Source organism: Ambystoma mexicanum, chromosome 14 (assembly GCF_040938575.1).
Source record: "Ambystoma mexicanum isolate Mex_15411 chromosome 14, UKY_AmexF1_1, whole genome shotgun sequence".
Classification (NCBI taxonomy): domain Eukaryota; kingdom Metazoa; phylum Chordata; class Amphibia; order Caudata; family Ambystomatidae; genus Ambystoma; species Ambystoma mexicanum.
This window is the reverse complement of record NC_090940.1, coordinates 653,999,045-654,011,292: the sequence shown is the minus strand read 5'-3', so window position 1 is coordinate 654,011,292 and position 12,248 is coordinate 653,999,045. Positions and strand designations below refer to the sequence as shown.

Sequence of the window (12,248 nt, the reverse complement as noted above, 5' to 3'; positions counted from 1 at the left end):
CAGTCTGCATGCCCCTCTCCTGCGTAGGCATTGAGACCACAGGTCTTGCATGGCCGGAATGACGACGTCTAGCACACAGCTCAAAGGATTGTATTTTTAAAAAACGCCGCCGTATTTCGCCGATTTCGGTAACTTTCGTTCAGTTTTGTTTTAGAATTTCCATTTATAAAACTATCAGTGTGTTTTAAAGACATTTTAAGTGCATTTTATTAACAGTGTGTTTGCTGCAGTGTGTTTGCTGGTCAGGACTGTTTTACATTTGCGCAGTTTGACTGCATTCTGATTGTTCCCTACCAGCGCTACTTGGGTTGTGGAACTACACATCCCAGCAGCCTGGTAGTTTTAGGCTGCCTTATCAGTTTAAACCCGGCGCGAACGCGCCGGCGCGAAGGGGGCAAGCCGGTCTGGCCGGACTATAAAGTCCACTTTGGAGCACCTTCCCTGCTAAAAGGATTGTATTTTTAAAAAACGCCGCCGTATTTCGCCGATTTCGGTAACTTTCGTTCAGTTTTGTTTTAGAATTTCCATTTATAAAACTATCAGTGTGTTTTAAAGACATTTTAAGTGCATTTTATTAACAGTGTGTTTGCTGCAGTGTGTTTGCTGGTCAGGACTGTTTTACATTTGCGCAGTTTGACTGCATTCTGATTGTTCCCTACCAGCGCTACTTGGGTTGTGGAACTACACATCCCAGCAGCCTGGTATTTTTAGGCTGCCTTATCAGTTTAAACCCGGCGCGAACGCGCCGGCGCGACGGGGGCAAGCCGGCCGGCGCGAAGGGGGCAAGCCGGTCTGTGCCGGTCCGTGGCCGGACGTGCGGGCGTTCGGCGCAACCTCACGTTGGGACATCTATCTCTCCTAGCGGACCTACGGGCTTGCAAAACTCACCTGGTGCCCTAGTACCTCGGTAAGTGGGGGCTTGTGACATGCATGTACCAGCTGTAGTCACACAGGGGAGTCGGGCGGAGGGGGAGGAGGCCAACAGTCATGAAAGGGTGGGGAACACGCCTGTAGACACCCTTAGGGACGGTACGGAGAAATGGACGTGCCTGAACATTGGTCTGCTTAATACACGCTCCCTAACCAAACATGCCATCAACATTAAAGACATGATATCCTGCCATAACTTCGACATTCTCTGCATAACAGAAACTTGGCTCAAAGACCCTGTAGGACCCACATGCGAGCAGGCCGTTCCAGCAGATTACACTATTTATTACGACAACAGAGTACGGGGCAGGGGAGGTGGAGTAGCAATTATTGCCAAGAACAGTCTCAAACTCTTCAAGGTATCTATAGGCTTTAGCGGGTGCGAAGCACTACATCTTAAACTAATTTTCTCCCCCAACAATTGTCTCAATCTTATAGTTATCTATAGACCTCCATCATTGGTCTCAGATTTTTCACTGGAACTCTGTTCCCACCTAAACTCCTTGAGATCGGTTAACGTGTCCACGATCGTCATGGGAGACTGGAACCTCTGGCGTGGTAACAAGAGAGACAAAGGGGCTATAGCACTGGAGAAAGCTTTGAATAATCTCGACTTTAAAGTCCTTAATAAAGATCCTACCACCCCCCAGGGAAACCAGCTGGACTGGCTGTGTGGTCACAATATCCTCTTACAAAACTGCAGCACTACTCCCTGCATATGGAGTGATCATCATTTGATATTAGCCAAACTTAAGTTGCCATGCTATACACACAAGCAAAATCCCCATATTAAGGCAGAAACCAGAAATTTCAAAAACTTAAATGAATTTCAGCTCAAGCCTTGCTTGGAGAAAATTTGGCGCTCTTTTCAGGATCAGGACGCTTGCACCGAACTATTAGAGAAATATAACAAACACTTAGTCGAGTTAGTAGAAACTGAGGCGCCTCTCACCACCAAACTAACCAGGGGGAATAGCAACAACCAAAAATGGTACACACCTGAGCTTCTTCTACTGAAGAAGGAAAAACGGATCCTGGAAAGAAAATGGATATCAGATAAATCGGTGGATAGTAAAGCAAGCTGGAAAAGAAAGGATAGGGAATATAAAGAGAAAATCAAGACAGTTAAGGCTAACTTCTTCAATACCGAAATTGAGCATGCTGATAACAACACAAGCAAACTCTTCAACATTTTGAAAAGCATAGAAAAACCCGTATCTCTCACTCCCCCTTTCACTCCATCTAAGGAGGACTGCAACATGGTACTTAGTGCCTTTCAAGCCAAAATAGAAAAGGCGAGGCAAAACATTATCAAAGCTAGATCCACCCACAATCAGGAGATCCGCCCCACTGAAGGGAATGCACCGGTCAGGGAACAACTCTTTAAATTTGACCCCATCTCAGAAGAACATATGCTAGAGGTATTGAACAACATGAAACCTACGACCTGCGCAGAAAATGTCCTGCCCCCCAGCATTATTCTACAACACAAGGTCTTATTTGCTCCCATCCTCCGGAGAATAGTGAACGCGTCTTTTCAGGAGGGTATGGTACCTAAAGATCTGAAGAGAGTTACCATCACTCCTCTCGTCAAAAAAGCGGGACTAGATCCCAAGGATCCCGCTAATCTTCGCCCCATCACCAATTCAAATTTTGTTCTCAAACTGTTGGACAGGGTAGCTACACAACAGCTCCAACACTATGTTGAAGAACAGGAGATTCTACACCAACAACAATCCGGCTTTAGAGCATCTCACAGCACCGAAACAGCTATGCTAGATCTGCAGAATCAGATGTTGACGATGCTGGACGATAACAAACTGGGGATGCTGATGCTTTTGGACCTCAGCGCAGCATTCGATCTAGTGGATCACAGTCTTCTTATCAAGGCGCTTAGGGAGAGCGTTGGTTGCTCGGAGGGAGCTATTGACTGGCTCTTATCCTTTCTTTCCAACCGCCAAGCGAGAGTTCACTGGGGTAATAGTTTCTCCGATTCTTGCGACATCCTATTCGGAGTGCCCCAGGGTGCTAGCCTATCCCCAATGCTCTTTAACATTTACATGCGCACTCTGTGCACCCTTCTGGTGAATGCCGGAGTGTCATTTACCAACTACGCAGATGATACCCAACTCATATTGGAGTTGGGGGGTAGGAACCACGCCACAGATAGTGAAACGCTTACCAAGGTTTATAAGCTAATTGACGACTGGATGCAGGCAAATTGGATGTGCCTGAACGACTCCAAAACAGAATTGATGTTGTTTGGCTCCAGTCGTCAGTTGGAGAAACTGGGAGCAGAGTACAGCTCTTTTCAAATTAAAAATGCCACTATCCAAGTGGTCCCTAAGGTGAAGACCCTAGGCATGATGGTCGATTCAGTTGTCAACTCTCACGCCCAAACTAACTTCCTCCAAAAAAATTCAGCTTATTATCTTAGGCTCATGAAGGCAATCAAACCATTGCTTAATGAAGCAAACAGGGCAACGATAGCCAGAGCCATCATTCTCTCACGGCTAGACTACGGGAACGCCCTGCTGCTGGGGGCCACTTCCAAGGATCTATCTAGTTGTCAGGTGATCCAGAAAAATGCGGTCAGAATAGTAAAAAATCTGAAAAGGAAAGACCATGTTACTGAAGAGAGGCTAGCGCTGCATTGGCTCAGGGTAGAGGAGCGCATTAAGTTCAAAGCCCTCTGCTTGGTTCATAAATGCCTGTATGGCTCAGCGCCTTCCTATTTGAGAACACACTTAAGGCCCTACAACCCCACCAGAAACCTTCGCTCGGGTGGAAAATGTCTTCTGCTTGTGCCCAAGTTTAAGCTAAAAACAGGGTTGGGTAGATCCTTTCTCGTGCTGGCTCCCAAACTGTGGAACAGCGTCCCTGAATCACTTAGGTCCGAAGCCAGTCTCCCAGTCTTCAGGAAGAGGCTGAAAACATACCTCTTTAGATAAGAATCCGTGGGCGCAGGTCCTAGTTAGAGTTCCTGTCGCTTATTAGCTAGCTGTACCGTTTGTTCGTCCCATACGTGTTGTCTGTCTTTGGTCTTGCAGGAGCAGTGTTTTATGTACAAGCGCCCTGATGCCTGTGGGCTATCGGCGCTATATAAAAACTAAATACATACATACATACATACATACATGATGGGCCCGGAACACACCGAAGCAATGAAGCCGTGGAATCCGGAAAGCCAAAAAAACAATGTCTCAAGAGAGAACACGAGGTGATCCCAACAGTTCAAAATTTGAAGGGAAGCTGCGGGGGCTGGGCTATTTACACAGTAGGTCCTATTGGTGCAACCTAAAGCACCCAAAAAGGACGTTGATAGGAAACTAAGTGTCCAAGTTTTCCATAGGAAAACGGCTATATTAAAAGGTACTGATGGGAAATATTCACAGCATGTGAATCCATGAAAGATCCAATGCTGGAGAAATAACAGTTTGGTATCAAGTGTCCCATAAACACAGGAATACTGCGACAAGGAAAAGGGTTCGAGAGGCATGCTGCAGCAGTAGTCAGGCAATTAAGCCTAACAGCCCACACCTAAACGAACCTGGGAGGCATAAAAGACCCCCTCAAGTGCAGGAAATAGGAAGTAGCTGGAACTGTGACTGGAGTGCGTGCAGTAGCAGCAGAGGCAGAAAGAAGAGGTCACAGCGTTGGCAAACCAAGTAGAAGTGGCAGAGCCAGCGGGACGCTGATCTTTAATGCAGCAGATTGCACCAGCTTGTTCTGTGAGGGTCTTGTTCCCCAACCTCTGAAGTGCAGAGGCTGCACAGCGGAGGACATGCAGGGAGGCCGTCTTTCCACATGTGAGCCTGGTTGCTATGCAGGAAACGTGTAGGAGACCAAGGCGAGGAGCAGTTGTCAAGCCGTGGGTCTCAGGAGTGAGACGTGCTCACAATAGAGTGGCCGGGTCGGAGACCTTCAGCGAGGAAGCGTGTGGGTTCCAAGCAAGCCCGAAGCAGTAGAAGTTGTGCAACACGTGGAAGGAGGATCTCAGAAGCCAGCGAGTCAAACCTGATTGCTAGCACAAGCACAGCTGGCAAGCATAAAGAATGTCTCTCAACGTCACCACCCTCAATTTGTCTTTCCTCATGAACTTGTTTAGAGCAGTGAGGTCCAGAATGGGACAGAGACCCCTTACTTTCTTGGGCACTAGGAAATACCAGCCTGAGCCACCCTGATTGGAAGGTGCTCCTTCCACATCAACCTTCGACATCAGGGCTCTCAGTTCTTCCTGGAGCTCCTGTCCCAGTTGGATTGGGGGCAGTGGGGGTCTGTCCGGTGGTTTTCTTAAGAAGGACAGACAAGAACCCCACTTAATTAACTGCAGTGCCCAGGCATCGGAGATAATCTCCTGCCACTGGGGCCAATGTCTGCCAAAAGCCCACCAACCGGTATGTCGCAGGAGGGGAAATCAAAGCGGCTTTGAGTGTGGAGTCGCTGCAGCAGTTTGCTGGCCTCTAGAAGCCCCTCTGCACCTTCTGGGGCACGAGAAACCCCTCTGCCTGGCCGGTAGGAGCTGCACTCTCCTGCCATAGCGTACATACTTTATATAGCCTTTGCCTCTAGAGGCGAAGCTGAAGGCAGGCTTGGCTGGCTGCACAGTTAGGCCCAACAATTTAGCTGCAATTTTAGAGACTTCAAATTTTTCCAAAAAGCCATCAACCTTTTGCCAAAAAGTAAATCTCCCTCAAAAGGCATGTCCAGTAGCCTGTTCTGGACATTTGGGTAGGAGCCAGAGTTCAAAGGATTGCTTTTCTCCCGCATTATGATCGATGTTCATCTCCAGCTTCGCTCTTCGTAAAACTTTACCAGGGGCCGTAGTGGACCTCGAATCGGCCACCGATCGTCGATCAGTCTTGACTGGCTCTGGATGGTCTGCTCCGGCCATGACATCAGGCATCATATATATACCTCGTCACTACGCTACTCAAATTAGTTCATTTTTTCCATGCGCTTGCATGCTGCATCGGGAACACGACTCGAATTTACTCTACGTTCTTTTTGTACTTGGTAAGCTTTTATTTTTCAAAACCTCAACGCAATGTCGTACCACAGGGTTTCGGGCTTAAAGCGATGCCACGATAGCAAGGCCAAAATGTCTATGACCAACCCCCATTACGCCGGTCTACGATGTTTGGGTGCTAGTCACGACATGGAGGCCTGCGCGTTGCACGCAATGATGCAGCCGAAATCCCTGCGTCAGAGGGCCGGGAAACTGACTTTGGGCCAACCTATCGCCAAGTTACTGGCGCAGTCGCTGGGCCGGTCCTTGGAGGCCGAGACTAGGGAGCCTACCCCTGTCAAGGGGAAAGACCGACATTGTAAGAAGACCAAGAAGCAGTCCCATTGTAGCAGCCATTCCTCGTGGTCTTCCTCGCGGAAGAAAAAGCAGCACCACCGCCATCAACACAAGGCCAGCTCGTCGTCTGAACGAGGCAAGCCCTCGGTGGGGCCGACTACTCGGTAGGATTGGGAGAGTTTTAAGAGCTCTATGATAGAAATTATTAAGACGCAAGTGGCTGTAGGTCCGGCTCCGGCCCCCGACCAGCAGGCGTTGGCAGCTAAAGTGGTGCTCCCGATCCCAAGCAAGCCACTCCATTGACATCTTCAGCATAGAAAGCATCTTCGGGTGTTACTCCCATCGGGCATTAGTCGCAGGAAGGCCATAGGGCCGAGGCTCCCTGCGTGTCTCTGTTGCCCGAGCGTCCCTCGGTGCCGGAAGTACCCTTGGCATAGACAGCTTCGGCATCAAAGTCCATACTGAAGCATCTGGTGCCAACAGTCGGCAATGGTTCCTTCGAGCCACTGTCGAGATCTGGATTCTTCGATTCCATGTACTCCATCTTTGGACGCCATGGCTAGGAAGGTATTAACTTCTGGTAGCATGGTGCTCAAGTCACTAATGTGGCACATGGTTTCGCCAAATATTAGTTTGTCTTATGGAAAGCAGTAGAACGGGCTGCTGAGTACATCCCTGAGGGTGCCATGTGGGACGGTTTCTTACAGCTGGTGGAGGATGGGAACGAGACAGTCGTTGCAGACGGGCCTGGACGTGGCAAACTGTTCAGCAGTTGTGATGAGACTTCAAGCTTATGTTAAAACTTCTGGCTTCTCCCTAAATAGATTGCTGGACATGCCTTTTGAAGTTGATATGATTGTCAGGCAGAAAGCAGTCAAATCCTTGTAGAAATTCAAGGAGTCAAAATTGGCTGCTCAATCTTTGGGCCTAGCGGTGCAGCCGGCCAAGCCTGCCTTCATCTTCGTCTCCATGGGCAGGGGTGTTAGGCAGAATCCTGTACAGTTCCCTTAGGGAGCACTACACAAGATTAGGATTACAGGTGAGAGCAATAAATCCCCTTTGGTATCAGTCTGTACCACAAAGATTTAGTTGGTAGCTGTGGCTGAGCAGTCAGACTTATCTCAAGAGGGAGATGAGCAGTATTCAGCGTTTACACAGTAGGCCTACAGTACTATGGCACAAGGAAACACGGACCAAAGCTTTGTATTAAAAAGTATTTATATATTTATTTTATATACTTCTAATAAAACATGGGTCAGTCAACAAGCAAGGTAAATTAAGTCAAAGGAACAACATACACACTCCCAAGTTAAATTGTAGACCAAGTGAACCAGAGTGAAAACTGAGCAACATGGCACAGTGAAAACCACTAACAATGGGGTACTCTAACAATTCTTTACAAGGGAGGGAAAGCACAAGTTATATAGAAATAGTTTCCTACACACCCTAGCAACACTTACCATAGGTTTGTGGACCAGTTTAAGCAAGACATTGCATCAGTATAGGCAATACTTCAATGAAAACTGAGCAAAATGGCATTTCACAAGGTTTAAAAATGTGAAGGAAAGGGTAGTTGTAAGAAATTGGTGCACCACACAGTTCTAGATGAAAATCAATCTAAAGAAGGCAGGTCTAACAAATGTAGCAAGAGTCCGTAGGCCTGTGCCAGAGTCAGTGGTACAGGGCAAGGGCCCAGGAGCAAAATGTTCTTGTAGCTGCAGTCAAGTCTTTGGTTAACGAAGTGGAAAAGGTGGATGCAGAAGTTGAAAAGACAAAGTTAAGAGAGAGGGGCGGCTAACCCTGGGAGGATAGCTCAGCAGCAACGTGCTCGTCTTGGAAGCAAGACGATGCGAAGCAACGCAGGTTCGATCCCCGGTTCCGCGCTTAGAAACCTCTGGGTATTTAAGCGTGTTATAAATACGCAACAGACAAAAAAAAAACAAATACGCAACCAAAAAAAAAGAATTCTTGTAACAGCGCCTCGATGCCCGCGGGCTGTGTGAGCGCCATAAAAATGCAAAAATAAATAAATAAACCCAACAGGTAGGTAAAGGATTTAAAACGCCTTTAGTGCTACCGCGAAGAAAGGGCGGCCTGGCGGAACAATGTACCTTTAAATGAAGAAGTGGCTCCTATGGTGGCGGTTGTTCCTGGTAGTTCCTGCAGTTCAGGTGATCCGGCAGAGGAAGAGGGGCTCTCGTCGTGGAGGAAGGTTCGAGTTACTGCACTACCCAGGGATGAAACCAGCCGCGGTGCTGCCCGACGAATAAAAGGTAGGCTCCTTTAAAATAGCGGTCCGGGTGGACTACGGGAACGGGAGATTCGACCAAGGCAGGTCCGAGAAGGCCATTGGCAAACTGCTTGGCCCGACCACTTCAAGAGAAGAAGGCTCTTGCAGATGAAAATCTTCTCCCGTCGTGTGGAGAAAAGTGGTGAGACGCTGCAGCAGAGCTTCACCGGTGGTTCAGTCATTGCAGATGTCTTTGGCTCCTCTCCTCTTCGGCTTCTCAGTCCTCAGGACCCTGTTTTTATGCAAAAGATCCCCATTCATACAGCCTACATGTCACTCACACAGTGGAGTGGTCATCTTGGCGGGAGACCCTCCAGCCTATCAGGATAGAGTGCGACATGGGTTGCTGAGGCAACCCTGTCCAGGGGTCCTACTCCCCCCCCCCCCACACAATGGACCCACCCCAGACTCAGTGGCGCTGAAAGGAGGGCTTCTCGGTAGAAGCCGGCCAAAAGGACCAACAAAGGATCCCCGACCTGGGTTAGGAGTATAGAGAAAGACACGAGAAAGAAGTTTTATTGAAGTTCTGGCAAATAAAACCTACCAGAGTAAAGTAATAGTAAAATGCACCGGCGGTATGTTAGAGACTGTCAGAAAAAGTGGTAGCCTCGAACAATGGGAAATTCCCATAGGGAAATATTTGCGGTCGAATCTTTACAGTAGTAACCACTGCCACCAGCCAGAAACTTTTGAGAGAGGGACTGTACGGTACCCTCTCGAAAATGAACATAAGGGAAAAACTATTAACCCTTTCCAGTACCTCCATAGTAAGATGGTTTGTACTGGTTTAGTTCATAAAGATTGACTAGTAAAGTCAATTGGGACTTTGCATGCCCTGGGAGACAGTAGTCAGTCCCAGAGTATGGAGTCTATGTTTGGGGTCGCTACGACACCCCTGTGTCACTGCACCGAGTGTGCTGTGTAACACATGTGAGTAAAGATGGTTTCTATGGAGGTGAGAAAATCCCATAGACATTAAACATAAAAATAGCCCAGAACACACATAGCAAAAATGTCTAAGAGTGGGAAAAAGAGTCTCACTCTTAGCAGGAAAAAGAAACTAACCCTTCAAATCCAGCAAAGCTGCTGGGGGACTCTAGAGGTAAGGGAAATTAGCCATAAAAGAACAAGTTACTTCTTACCTTGTAACGTTCTTTCGATGGGATGTTCTTCCGACGTATTCCTTATCTTTGATAGATCATCTCCCAGCTTGCTGGCCTCGGAATATTTTTTTCAGTAGAGGGCGCGCGCGTCGACGTCCCTCGATGGCTTCCGTATTGGCGCAGACGTCACCACGCGTATAAATAACTCGCGCAGCGTCCGTTGCTCAGTTCCGTTTTGACATTAACAGTTGTTTTACCTGAATTGGTTATTGACCTTGAAGGAGCGTAAACTGCAACCACAAGGGAAGTATTACTGCAGGGTTGGATGGGAGGGGCGATAAGGAATACGTCGGAGGAACATCCCAACGAAAGAATGTTACAAGGAAGAAGTAACTTGTTCTTGGAAGGGATTGTGTCCTCCGACGTATTCCTGATCTTTGATAGACTCCCTTAGCAGTGGTGTGCAATTGGAGGTGGAGTAAAACGCCATGTTTCCTTTTAGGAATGAACCGAATGTAATACGGCTTTGCCAAACCTAGTCTCTTGACTAGAGGAGGAATCCAGGTTGTAAAATCTTGTGAAGGTATGTGCGGACGACCATGTGGCAGCCGCACATATGTCTCGAACCGGAACCCCTCTTTGGAGGGCCGAAGAGGCTGCGATACCCCTGGTTGAATGAGCCCTAAAATTTTGAGGAGGCTCTTTCCCTGCTAGTTTGTAACATTCCAGGATGGCCAAAATAATCCATCTGGAAATGGTTTGTTTTGTTATCGGTAGTCCCAACTTGTGCCCCGAGTAACCCACGAACAGTTGGTCTGCTTGACTAATCCTAGCAAGTCTGCTGATGTAAAAACTTAAAGCCCGCCTTGGGTCCAGCCTATGTAGCCTTTCTTCCTCTTTCCCCGGATGGGGAGGTGGGTAGAATGAAGGTAAAGTCATTTTCTGAGTGATGTGGAATTCAGAAACCACCTTTGGGAGGAAATTAGGCTTCACCTGTAGGACAACCTTGTCTTTATGAAAAATTGTATCTCTCTTCTGTGAGAGAAGATTCTCCTTGAGTGGAAGACGAATTGGAGGGCAGATGGACATGTCCAGAAGGTCCGGGTACCACGTTCTCCTGGCCCAGTCTGGGGCAATTAGGATCATGGTTCTCCGGAATCTTCTCAACCTCCTGATCATTTGAGGACTAACAGGGACTGGTGGAAACGCGAACAGCAGTGGAAACTCCCAGTCCACTACGCACGTGTCCCCTAGAGCTCCTCTCAGGGGAAATTCCCTTGAACAAAACATATCGCACTTTCTGTTGGTACTGTTGGCAAACAGATCCACTTGAGGGGTTCCCCAAAGGGCGAAGATCTTCTGAAGGACTTCCTGAGCTAGTTCCCACTCGTGGGAGACTGTGCCCTGCCTGCTCAGAGCGTCCGCCGTCAAGTTCTTCTCTCTGGCTAGGTGGACTGCCGATAGAGAGATTCCTTCTTGAATTGCCCAAAACCAGAGCTGCATTGCCTCTCTGCACAGTGGTAGTGATCCTACACCTCTTTTGTTGAGGTAGTGCATGGCCACTGTGTTGTCCGTCATTATCAGGACATTTTTCTCCTGTACAGATGGCAGAAAAGCCTTCAGCGCTAGTCTGATTGCTCTCAGCTCTAACAGGTTGATATGTAGTCTGGACTCCGATGGAGACCAACGACCGCTGATGGTCAAGTCGTTGGTATGGGCTCCCAACCCTGTGAGTGAGGCATCTGTGACTACTGTTATCTCCAGCCATGGTTGCCAAAACAGTTCCCCCTTCAAGATGTTTTCCTGACAGGCCCATCACTGAAGGTCCCAAGCCACCTTGTCCGGAATCTGAAGGAGGCCTGTCATTCTTCCTGAGAATTGCGACCACTGAATTCTCAGTGCCCACTGAAGAGATCTCATTCTCAGGTGAGCCTCTGGCACAAGGAAGATGCAGGATGCCATGAGGCCTAGCAACCTCAAAAAGTCAAAGGCTGGGAGGCCTTGGGCATTTTGAAACTTGGTGACCATCTGCAGAATATCTCGAGCCCTCACCTCTGGTGGCGAGGTTTTTCCCAGGGAAGTGTCCAGGACCGCTCCAATGAACTGGAGTCTCTGTGATGGTATCATCTGTGACTTCTTTAAATTGAGGGAGAAGCCCAGTTTGTGAAGGAAGTGGCAGACCTAATCTAGCTGGATCTGAGCTTGTTCCGAAGATACAGCTCTGATCAGCTAATCGTCCAGGTAGGGGTAGACGTGGATCCCTTCCCTCCTTAGACTTGCAGCCACTACCGACATTAGCTTGGGGAAGACCCTCGGGGCGGAGGTCAGCCCAAATGGCAGAACTCGAAATTGATAATGAGAGCCGCCAATTGCGAACCTCAGGTATTTCCTGTGTTTGAGATGGATTGGCACATGGAGCATCCTGGAGGTCCAGAGATACCAGCCAGTCCTGGAGCTGGAGGGCCTGAAGGATCTGAGAGAGAGTTACCATCTTGAACTTGTCCTTCCAGAGGAACTTGTTCAATTCTCGTAAGTCCAAGATAGGTCTCAGTCCTCCGTCTTTCTTCGTTATGAGAAAGTAGGGGGAGTACCAGCCCTAGTTCCTCTCCGCTACAGGTAC

General features: G+C 48.3%; 1 protein-coding gene and 1 long non-coding RNA gene across 2 annotated transcripts in view; both read right to left on the bottom strand.

Annotated features, from left to right (window-relative positions):
- TDRD9 (tudor domain containing 9) overlaps window positions 1–12,248 on the bottom strand; it is a 2,559,831-nt gene that overhangs the window by 293,479 nt on the left and 2,254,104 nt on the right. The window lies entirely within an intron of this gene.
- Window positions 1–12,248, bottom strand: part of LOC138527119 (uncharacterized) — an 81,889-nt gene that overhangs the window by 17,093 nt on the left and 52,548 nt on the right. The window contains exon 2 of the long non-coding RNA XR_011283815.1: window positions 1,930–1,964. This is a non-coding gene — a long non-coding RNA (uncharacterized lncRNA). The remainder of the gene's footprint in view (window positions 1–1,929; window positions 1,965–12,248) is intronic.